This window comes from Teleopsis dalmanni, chromosome 1 (assembly GCF_002237135.1).
Source record: "Teleopsis dalmanni isolate 2A chromosome 1, ASM223713v2, whole genome shotgun sequence".
NCBI lineage: Eukaryota > Metazoa > Arthropoda > Insecta > Diptera > Diopsidae > Teleopsis > Teleopsis dalmanni.
This window is the reverse complement of record NC_051846.1, coordinates 15,601,004-15,613,489: the sequence shown is the minus strand read 5'-3', so window position 1 is coordinate 15,613,489 and position 12,486 is coordinate 15,601,004. Positions and strand designations below refer to the sequence as shown.

The window sequence follows — 12,486 nt, the reverse complement described above, 5'->3', positions numbered from 1 at the left end:
GACTCAAAACGCTTACCACGAAGGACAATTTGAGTATACTACAATATGAAGTATATTTGAATATTAGCAAAATCCATTCAAATTTCTTTTCTGACGTATGAAAGTAATTCGGTTATAGTAAAATAGTTCAACTAATGGGAATAATTTCTGACGTATGAAAGTAATTCGGTTGTAGTAAAATAGTTCAACTAATGGGAATAATTTTTTAAGTATGACTTAACGATATATATAAGTTTTAATTATATTGAAAATGTATGTGTAAGGTGTTTTCTTGGAAGTGTTAATGACTAATTCCACTCTTTACTGCTTGCCATAGTTGGTATGGTCAAATCTCAAATTACAACATTTGCATGACGTTTACCGGGTTGCAGGCATTACCAATTCGTTACTTGGGCAGTGTTTAGTTAGTCATCAATTTTGATTGAATTGTGCGCTCTTAACTAAACAATTTAGTATCTGCACTTATTTTGCGGCAAACTCAAAATTTCATTTATTTGTATCTGTATTTCTTTTCGAATGTTAGTCTTTTATGAGTATCTCTGAGCCCGGCATGATCGTTCAGTATTTTGCAGAACTTTGTTTTGGAGCGAATTTATCTACAAAATTCGTTCGCACCATTAAAAAATTGAGCGATGAGCAACAAACTGAGATTGCTGCGGTGCTAAGTGCTAAGTGTTAAGTGTTAAGTTCTCAGTGCTCCGAATTTGTTGCGGGAGCATGCAACCGCAATGAGCAACAGTTGTAGGCTCTTCTGTTTTGGATGTGGGTATTTAGTCGTATTGAGTCGTCGAGCAATGTTAACGTTTGGAATATTTACGCGCGCATTTCAATAATAATTTGAACAAATATTGTGCATCATCAATATAAAAAATATAAAAAATATAAAAAATAATAAAAAAAGTTTAAAGGCAAAATATATAGATAAATTTGTACATATGTAGATAGATACATACTTGTATACTCGTAAATAATAAAGTGAATTATTCCATTTATGAATTGTGCTTATGTAGAGGTGGCAGAAAATAGCGAATAGCAAATAGCGAATACCGAATAGCAGATAGCAGATATTGTAGTGATTGAATGCGCAACATATGGTATTTTTAGAATTATTTTATATATATTTTTTAATAATTAAAGCAGCCAAAGTGTTGTTTGCAAATTGTTTATATTGTGTGCGTGCGTGTGTGCGTGTATCTTAATATTTTGGTTTGAAATACAGTTTTTGTACTTGAAAATTTTTGATTGCTAAACACGATATCTATCTACCCTCACTGGAGCTGATAAGCTATAAGCCTGCAGCCATTCCGTTTAAAGGTTCAATGCACATTGTGGAAGCGTTTGTGAAGCCACAGTAGCACTCCTTAAAGTGCCAATTTATGAACGCAGGCGCCTAATTATGTTGTCGGTCGTGTTGTTGTTTAGTCGCCCTTTTTGGTTTGTCAATTGCTGTAAAAAAGCATTTCCAACATTCGCCCCTTATTTCGCGATAATTTTTAAACGATAAGATATTTTTTAATTAATTTTGATTAATTGTGTTATTTTTTCTTTAATCCGCCTGTGTACGTTCGTTGGTGTTGTTTTTATCTTGTTATACAGCAAGTTTACCTTGAAAGTAGTGTGAAAAATCATTGAAGAATAGTTAAATAGTTTAAAACGGCAAAACTAATGTGTGAGCAGAATAATAATTAAATATATTTAACAAAAAAAAAAAACAAAACAAAAAAAAAAACAAATTAATATTTATATAAAATCACGTTTAAAATATTAAAAAGTTTATAACAAATTATAATGTTGATATAATTAATCTCTCAAATATAAAATTCACTGTGTTTTTTGTTTGTTATTGTTATTTTCGTTGACTTGCTGACGACGGGCGTGAATTCCAGTAAATTTCAAGCTTTCAAGCATTAAACACGCTAAAAACGCTAAATACAAGAAAAAAAATTTAAAATTGTTTGCTGCTTTTTTTGTTCTTTGGATGCGATAAAAACAACAAAATTACCTCATCGCCAGAACAGCTTGTTATGACACCCTGCCGCCCGGCGCCCGCCGCCCACCGCCTGCTTCTTGCTTTTTTATTTCATCTCTTAATGTTGCCTTGTTGGTTTTTATGCTACTTTTTCAGATAAAAATTTTTCGCGCTTTCTGCAGTGTATTCGTATCTGAATCGTGGTGCTTGAAGAGTATCTTGAAGTTGAAGTTTTTATTACTGTTAGTTTTGGTAATTTGTAAGTACAAGTACAAACAGATTTATGGCTATTCTTCAAAATGTATTTATAAAGCAATATGTGAACTTGTGTTAATAAAATCGTACTAAAGTACTAAAAATGTAGTGAGTATGAATACCTATAGCTTACGCATTGACATATCGATATATATAAGTAAGATCTTTTTGAAAGATTTCCTTTTTATGAGCATAACCGGACTGTTAAGTCCATTAATTTTAAAAATTTTACTTTTTTGTCTTTTATTTATCAGTTTTTAATGCCATTAGCTGGCAGTTGGTTCTATATGCAATATTTCAATGGATATACTATATTTGAACTAATTGGGGAAGTTTAGTAAATGAATGTCGAAGATATTTGAAATTTTGATATAAACATATTATCATTTGACTATTTTCTTATTACAAATAGGTGTATCATAGTTGTACATTGAGCTAAGTATAGATAAAAAGTTAGTTGTAAATCTTCGTCGAATTCTTCACCTTTGTCGAATACTTTCTTAATCTTTGCTGTTTATTTACCATATAATATACATTAAGACTGAAAAGTTTTCGGAAATTCTCATTTAAAATTCGCGCGCTGTATATTTTTCGATATTTTAAGTTTATGTAGTTTGGCAGCACTGTCCTTAATTACTATGCCAAAAATGAGCGCGATCTGTCAGACAGTTCGTTTACGGCAGCTGTTGAAACCAGTTCCCCTCAGTAGTGCGTTGCGAAATGTCTTCGACGGTCGTACGACCGTCCTGAAAGGCTTTGTACCACTCATAAACTTGAGTTTTCGATAAAACTGATTCCCCATAAGCCTTTTGTAGCATTCGCAACGATTCTGCACACGAAATTTCGTTCGAAACACAAAATTTGATGCAAACTCTTTGTCCAATATTTTTTTCCATTGTTTTTTTCGCAACGCACTACTGAGGTGAACTGGTTTCAACAGCTGCCGTAAACGAACTGTCTGACAGATCGCGCTCATTTTTGTCATATTAATTGTCCTTAATTGCTGCCAAACTACATAAACTTAAAATATCGAAAAATATACAGCGCGCGAATTTTAAATGAGAATTTCCGAAAACTTTTCGGTCTTAATGTATGTTTTAAGTCTTTAAAGTTGTTTATCGATATGATGTGATATATGCTGTGACTGACTTATAGTCTTCTTCAGAAAACATATATCAGTATAAAGTAATATTAGAAGAAACAAAATTACAGCCTTTGATATATATTATTCTAGATTAAATTGAGCAACAGAAAAAATCACTGAATTCAATCACTGGATCGAGTTCTTTTGACCTTTACGTGTAAATTATTTCTGAATAATAATTATATTATAGGACTCCATCCTTCAACAAATAGAAAACAATGAAATAACTATGAAAGCCCCATATGAAGTTCACAATATTAGAATATTCTCCATATATTGTAATATAAATTTATATATATTTATCTATAAAAACATTTATATAATTTTATATATGTATTGTATTTTAAATAGAATATGAAGTTTTCAGTTATCTCTCCATTAACTTCATATAAATTTTATTTTATTTATTTAACAAGTGTAGAAATAATCGTAAACAAATCATAATCGATCTGTTGTTTTCTTTGATCTATTATATATGTATACAATGAATATCTCTTTTCGCTGAATTATTTTTGCTGATCGCTACTCAACTTGTTTTTGTTAAAATTGTAGGCGTTGTTATCTCTTAAACTGTCAATAACTGCTTTGGCTACACTCAATTGATATAAAATTTCGGTTTGTCCACTGACCTTATTTATTTATTGTTATTCAATTCAGTAGAATTAAAAATACTCGGGCGATTGCATATTCACATACTTGCATAAAAGCATAATGCCAACTTCGCTTGCGTCTGCAGCTTTTTTTGTCCAATTTTAAATTATTTTTACGTTGAACACAACTCGAATTTGGTTGCATGTGTGGGATGACAGCATCCGCTCGTTTTCGCCTTTCATTCATGCAACTTTTAAAACTAAAGTAAAAAATTATTTATTTCTTATTACAACGTTTAGAAATACAAATTTGGCCAGACAAATTACTTAGTTTTCATCTAATAGATACACGAGTATGTTTAAGTTTCAGTAGATTGTGTTGTTACTAATTATAGTTAAAAACAAGTAATAACCCTATATATTATGGATAAATAGTTTTATTAAAAATTTATATATGCTTTTCATTTTATTATAATACAATAGTTATGATATGGAAATATATTTTTAAGTTCATAGACCGGTATCTTACTTGTTTGTGTTTAGTTCAATTGCTCCAGATTTCTTCAACACTCGTAACCTTATCTTTTAACCGCAAGCATTTACTCTTTTTAAATCTATTCGTTTACTTGATAATGAAATATGTGTGTTCATAATACAGACAACGACTGCTTGTACGAAGTTTGGTAGATAAAACTGTAGCGATATTACGTATAACAGGCGAGTATATAAAATAATAGTTTTTAAATAAAAGTATTCACTCCAATAAAAATCGATCAATTTACCTACTATTCGCTATATAATACACACAAATGATACCAATAATTATACCTTGTTCGTGGTGTAATATGTTAGCAACTTGATACATGGGTCATAATATATTTGTTAAAATCTGATTCCAGAAATAGATTTCATGGGATAGATTTAAATAAGTTCAAAAATTTTTTACATAATTAAACTTGAAGAAAATAGGCATTAACAAAGAAGAAAGAGTAAAACGTTGCTGATGTGATCCGTCTCTGCGCGTCACTACTTCTAACGCGTCTTTTCACTATAGGGTCCCAGTTATTTACATATTAATCCAAAATCGCATATGTGTAAAAATAGTGTGTTTCTAAGGGCTTAAGTAATATAGGTTGCCATTCGATCTATATCTAGCTACATATTTAAATTTTTTTAGAATGTGTACCTTTCATATAGTATTATCTTATTAATTTTTGACTTATGAAATTGAAACTTTGGCAAGATAAAATCATTTTTTTAAGTTTTCGAAATTGCTTTTATATCGTATAACATATGGTTTTTTTTACTTTGTTTAGTGTTAATTTTACAAAAACACTTGTTTAGAACGCATTATTTTAACAAAATAAATTGGCTATCATCTGAAATCAGGAAAAAGTAAAATTATGAAAAAAATATGGACAATTCAAAATTCCAGTTTGGCAATAAATGACTTAAGTTGGCGGTATCTCTCGCTTCTATTTGGTCTGATATGCTGGAATGTTTTGTTTTCACGATATTTCAAGTGGGAGTAGACTGAAATCTAGAAACATTGAGTTGTAGTCACTTGTGGAGCTGAATTACGTGGTAGATACAGATACAGATACAGATACAGATACCATACAAATATTTAAAATAATTTTCGTTATTTAGAACAGGTTTCAAAATATTTATAAAAATAAATTTGAATTGCTTTTTGAAGTTTTTCTACTTTAAAACATACTAGGTAACATAAAGTTAAATACAGAACCATATTTACGATTGCTATAAAAAGATACTGCAAATTATTAGATATAAATTGCAAATGTACATGCGTATATATATATTATCTTGTTAACTACCTCAAGTCACGTAATTCCAATATAACATAAATAATAGTGAAAATTACTTTGCAAGAGTGTTATAATTTGGTCACTCAATTATTATTCAATTACAACTTATTCTTAATAAAATACTTACTTTGTATTATTGCTTGGATAAATAGACACATATTTATCTGAACATATATATAAACAAAGTCATTGTCACTGCATCGAACCCGACTGTGTAAACTTGAATTGAAATTGAAATGTCTTCTTTGTGTTTTATTTTTAATTTTTTGTTTTGATTATTTCTGCGATGATTAAATGGAATTCCACTGAAATATCTGGAACGCATGAGTAGTTAAATGTTTATATTTATATTTTAGTAAAAAAGCGCATAGTTTTATATCAGAATTTTTATTTTAATTTTCTTGCGAAGCAAGCAATTGGGCTTCTTGATATACTCTTCACAAAATGTATAAATACTTTTATCGCTGAGCAAATTAGTCATCTTCGTACGTTTTATACTGAACGGATATTCATATTTGCATTCTTCCATATTAATAATATTTTTATTTATATAAAAATTGCAATATAATAAACTGATAACAATTATGAAAATTGTAAAAGCTCAATTTAAATATCGGATTTAATTAACTGTGATTATTAATCAGTGAATTAAACCGCAATGTGCCACTAAATAGCTCAGACTAAATATTGAAATACCTGCGTCATCTCTCCATTTTTGGATTTAAATCAGTTTAATATTTTTAATAAATTTAATTTTATTTCATACACATAATTTTTTTGCATATATTAAAAATGATACAATACGAACCCATTGATTGAAGAATATATTTTTGTCGTGTCTTATATACTTGTCCCATGTTTGGATTACGTCAACATTTGAATGTATGTACGCAGCAGACGTGTGGCCCAGAAATATTCCTTTCCAAAATACTCAATTAGTTTTGTTAGTTTTCGTCTTATAAATCGAATTGATTGTCTGATTTTATCGGTTTGCAATTGTATTAGTGAAAACACTTTATTGTAGAGTTCTAATTATTCAATCATATAAAATAAGAAATATAAAAATATCGGTCATTAAGACTCATTCACTGCACTACAATTGTGCATTTATATATTCATTTCTGTTAAAGGTTGTTGTTAATTTTGTAGTCCATTTCCTTTAACTTAAAAAATTTTAGATATATCCTTCCAATATTCCTATCGGCACGGAATAAAATTTTTGTACGAGTTATAGAGAAATTCGAGTTATAAAAGTTCGAGTTATGGAAGTTTGACTGTATTTTTAATAATAAAACTCCTTGAGCTTACTATTTACAAGTTCTTGACTGTGAGTAAGAAGACAAATATCCGAAATTCTAGATTCACTAAAACTTTGTACAAACCACACTGTTTACAAAATATGTGGAATGCAATAAATTGGACTCAAATACAGATAATTCGATAATTTATAAAAACTTTGCTTGCTAAATTATATTATAGAAATAATACAACTAATATAATAATTATATATTATAGAAATAATATTAGCTACTCATATTAACTTTGAGTAACATTGTGTATACACAAGTGTGTTCCACCAGTAAATTTTCGAGTAAATGAGAGCATCTGAGAGAGCATAACATCCCTGTTGAAATTTAAAAATGCTACACGGACTTTACTCGTACATTTTATTTCAATTAAAATTTATATTGATATGTGAATCAGCTGTTTTGATTTGAATTTAAATTTTTGTATTGTTTATTTGCGCGGGACTAGTGTTCTCACCAGACTTTACACAAAGCTGTTCCATGAAAACCTGTGTAAAGAGCATAATTTGGCACTTATTTGTGTTACGCTCTCAGTTTGTACTTTACTTGTGTTTTACTTGATTTTTACTTCGAGTAGTTCGTGAAAGAGACCTATTATTATAAAATGTTTTCACAGTACAGATATTCATATATTGCATGTTAAATAGAAAAGTTTACGAGTGTTTATAAAAATGTACATATATCGATATGTATGTGTATATGTGTGTATGTGTAAATGTATATGTATGTATATGTAAAATTGATAAACAATCAATTATCATGGGGACATTAACGCGATCAGAACGTGCAACATATTAAAACAATATAAAATTCGTTTTTATTTAGCTTGTCAGTTGTTCTTTAAATCAATGCAAAATATTTAGAAATCAAGTTCATTATTTGTAATCGATACATTTTGAATATATATCGCCGGTAAATAAAACTTCATTATTTCGCCTATTCATAGTAAATTATATATAATTGCGTCCTTTTGATCTTCTTGAAAATTATCTGTGATCCTCTTCATGCAACAAAATTCAGAATATAATACTTTTTTATCAGTGTGTGATGGCATAATATAGCTAGCTTAGTAAGTAAACATGTTCATATGTATTTGCTAAATTTATTAATAGTTACAACTTTTGTTCACTAATAATTTAGAGTCATTTTAAAAAATTTTTTAAATATACCTCAACGTAAATTCTCATTTTCGTCTTATCATTCACTGAAATATACAATGTTTTTGAGCGATATAATAACAGTTTTTCACAAATTAATTGAAATCAAATAAGTTTAATGTGCGAATTTGCAGTTAAGAATGAGTCGAGGTTCACTAAAGATATTAATGATACATCTCAACTAACTCATTATACATGTGGGGTAAATGTATAAAATTTATAAAAAAACATAATCAAAATCGTTTTGTATCTTTTGTGTCCATAAAATATTTATATAACATATAATATTTTTTTATAACTAATTGTTTGATATTTGATTATTTTGGCAAATTTCAAACCCCAACAAATCCAGTTTCAATTTTCAGAGAATAATCTAAAATTTCTTAGATAAATTCAACTTTTGCGTAGGATTACAGCTCAACCAATAAAACATTTTACGTGTGGAAATGGTAAAAAATAAAGATTTTCATTGCCTCTTAATCCAGGCTAAGCTAGCTAAGTACATTTGTGTTAAGGATGCTTCTATGTGTATGCCTGTATGGCATTTTTTGCTTGGATTCGGTGCCCGACTGGCGGGCTCCCAGATACATTGCATGTACTGCTGTATGGTGTGCTGGCGCGCTTAGTTACACTTGTCAACTTAACTTGGATTGAAAGAGCGACCGAAGAAGAATTAAAGAAAGCAAAAATGACAGCCATGAGAGGCAGTAGAAACATTTACGGATGTAAATGGCAGCCGGAAACTTGAAGAATTCTGCACGAGATTGTAATGCCAACTATTGCAAGCAAATGCAACTCGATTCACCTGCAAAATTCATAAAAAAATAAATATTGAATTTAAGGTGTTTTCAATAGTTTTTCTGCGTGTTAAGTAATGAATTTGAGTAGCGGATTATATATATATGTACATATCATAGGCACATGTGGGTGCAAAAAGGAAAAAAAAATTATTTCAACCCAAGACATCTCTTCGGCGCCTTAAGATTTCAATTTCAATTCAATTGCAAACATTTTTTCTAGATTTTATTTTGCATCATAAAACTGGCCAAAACACTTAAACTTTGTGTGTGGAAAGGATGCGATTGCATTGCTATGAATGGAAATTTTTTATATTGAAAAGTAAATAAACTGATGTTCATTGATGGCTTGGAAGTGCGGACGAAGCAATTGAATAGAGCAGTTAACGGATGTGCGATGAGGGGATGTATAATAAACAATATTAGCTGTAAAATCACTCAATGACACAAATCAATCAAAGCTTTGAATTTATCAAAGCAACAGCGAGTGGAACGTTAGCTATGGCAGTGATTCTTTGAAGGGTTAATTTACTGACATTTGCAAGCATTGACAATGCTACCACCCCTTCCACAGTATCTTATATCATTGCAGCGGTTTCCACCGCCTGCTGATGTTTATCTTAACATAATTTGCCACATTATGAGTAGGTTTGTTCAACGCCTTTTAATACACAAAGCTATGCATTAGCTATTCGGCATTCAGTTCCTAATACAAAGTAACTCCCACTCAAACCACCTCAATTTGAAGTGCATATTTAATTGAAAAGATACTTTTACTATTGTTATAGATTTTTTTTATTGAGCGTTGAATACGTTGTTTATCTTTTTAGTTAAGCTTAGGTTGTTTATCATTATGATGATTTTGATAAAATTATTAAATTATGTATATATATTTTGTATATATCATGTATATATATTTTATGTATATACGAATATATTGTACAATTATATATAAACCTATATATATAAACTTTTGAATATAATGTTAGTACAAAATATAAGATATATTACAGTATCATAAAATTAATTGACGTAGTAGAATAAGGAATTGTACTATTTAATTTTATAGATTAAAATTATATATTTTTAATAATTTTTTAAATAAGAAATTTTTTAGATTTTATTTTAAATATTAAAAATATTCGTTTTTTAATGAATATAAATGAATTTTGTCTTTCAGTACTTTAAAATAAAGTTATATATGTTACGTATGTGAGACCTCAGAGCAATACAATTATAAAGCTGTGATACACATTTATTAACTAAGTTGTTTACATCGACAAACAAAAAAAAAAAATCCAAACCTAATTATAGTAGGACTAAAACTGCAAATCAATTATTATTATATCAAAGCCTTATATGAAAGCATTAAATTACATTAATATTAAGTATGTTGGTTCCTGCCAACCCATTTACTTCTTGTGCAACATCTTAAAAGGCTGCAGAGCATCGATCTTTCGTTGTCAGCTCGCAAATTACATATGATATTATGTGGACCTATCCTAGTGCTGAGTTTCTTGCTTTGGAAACCAATTTGATAATTGTGTATTCGATTCGATTATGGGTTTAAAATGAGAGAAATAAGTTTTTCAATTAAATTTGAGAATTCTGTTACCTACAAAATCGATATTATCTTATCATAGTAATATTGATATTATACATCGTTTGGTGTTTTTCTAAAACAAATACGTATATGACAGCGTTTTCATTCTCATAAAATCTTGTTATGTTAAAAGTTGTCTCATATAGAGTAAAATTTCAGAGAACCATTCTAGTTAAGCTGATTTCGTCAACATTAAAAATTAATTCTGATTATTAAAAACTCGTCGGTAGCTCTGGTCAGTACATAAACTGGTCAGTCTTTTGACCTCTACAGGGTCATTTTAAAATGTTATGATACACGAGCTGAAATTTTTTTAGTGTTAAAATCTCTTAAAATTTCTAAGAATTATGTTCATGAAGTACTTTAAAAAATTGTTATCTGAAGTATTTATATAGTTACTCGTGTTTTGCAGTATAACTAACAAAGTATACCATAACAATTTTGTTAAAACTGTTTACACGTCCCTCCATTTCATTATTGTTTATTATGAAATTAGTTTTAAATTTTTGTTACAGTATTTTTTTAATATTTAAATTTTTTTCTTGTTTCCTGCATACGTTTTTTTTTTTTATTTTTCTTGTACAGATGACGATAAATCACATTAATAAGATTTCTTGAAATTTTATTTTAATTCATTTTAAATGTTGACATACATAAAATCACACAAAATTGAAATAAATAAAAATAAAAAATAAACATCATTTAGATCCAAAATCATTTTTCCTCTATTTTTTTAATCAAATTAGAAAATGAACAACCTAAAAAATTAAAAAATTTATAAATAAGTTCCAAGGTAAACAAAACATAATTCTCTAACTTGCCTGTATCTAGATTTTCTTGATTTTTTTGTAGATATTTCCATCTACTTATATAAAAAAAATAAGAGAAGTAAAAATAAAATAATAAAATTTCGAAAATAGTCCAAGTTTTATAGAAGAAAAATAGAAATGCTTTCTTCCATGTAATTCTTTGATATTGGATTAGATAGAAATAGAAACAAAACATAAAAATGTAATATACGTAAGATACGAGTAAACCACAGCAGAACACATAGCTACCATATTTTATAGAAGTGTGTCTTAAGTTTGTTCATTATCATCATTATCGTCATTATCATATATGTAATTTTCTTAATCATCATTATCGGCAGCAATAATACCTTTTTAGAAACGTATACGCCGTCAGATGTTTTTGTATTGCTTCGTGCCTCCGTAGAAATTGTTAAATTTTAGGTTGTGTGGTGATATGCGATTTCCTCTGTGTAATTGTGAATTGATGGCGCTGCGCTGATGTCTTTAATTTTGATGTAGTCTGGCGATGATTCATTGATCAATTTTTAGAAATTTTGCTTAGTTTCGTAGTACTTTTAGCGCCCTCACTCGAACCACTGTTTGACTTTTTGGCAAACTTAATCATCAGGCCATTCAGTGCCCCCTTTACTTCCTCACGATGTATTTACCACAAGATTGAGGTGTTTTATATGCAAAGTGCGAGTAAAATTTATTTTGCCATTGAATTTTTTTCAAATAACTTTTTAGATATATTTTTTATTTTATTTTGAAATTATCTCATATGTTTATTATTTCATTCAAATTATAATAAACTGGCTTATGATAGCCTGTGTGATGCGATCATACGGCAATGAGCAATATTAAAACAATTACCCCAGTGTAAAAATATTTATATTGATGTGAATTAACTTATTTGTTGTAATTTTATTTCAATGTTATAGATATGCAATTATATGAAAAGATTTTGTTATAAAATAAAAAAAATTAGTTAATATTTTTATATCTGTAGAGAAATTGTTCTATTTGTTTAGTATATATTTAACT

At 28.6% G+C, this 12,486-nt stretch overlaps 1 protein-coding gene across 4 annotated transcripts in view; it reads left to right on the top strand.

Moving 5' to 3' along the window:
- LOC119685463 (talin-2) overlaps window positions 1-12,486 on the top strand; it is a 50,602-nt gene that overhangs the window by 5,533 nt on the left and 32,583 nt on the right. For 2 of the 4 annotated variants that reach the window (XM_038099933.1, XM_038099780.1), the window contains exon 1: window positions 653-1,094. The exons of 1 other annotated variant lie outside the window; for it this stretch is intronic. The gene's annotated coding sequence lies outside the window, so the exon portion shown is untranslated. Of the gene's footprint in view, window positions 1-624; window positions 1,095-12,486 lie in introns of those variants that run through there. One more of the 4 variants, XM_038100005.1, reaches the window with a different exon arrangement.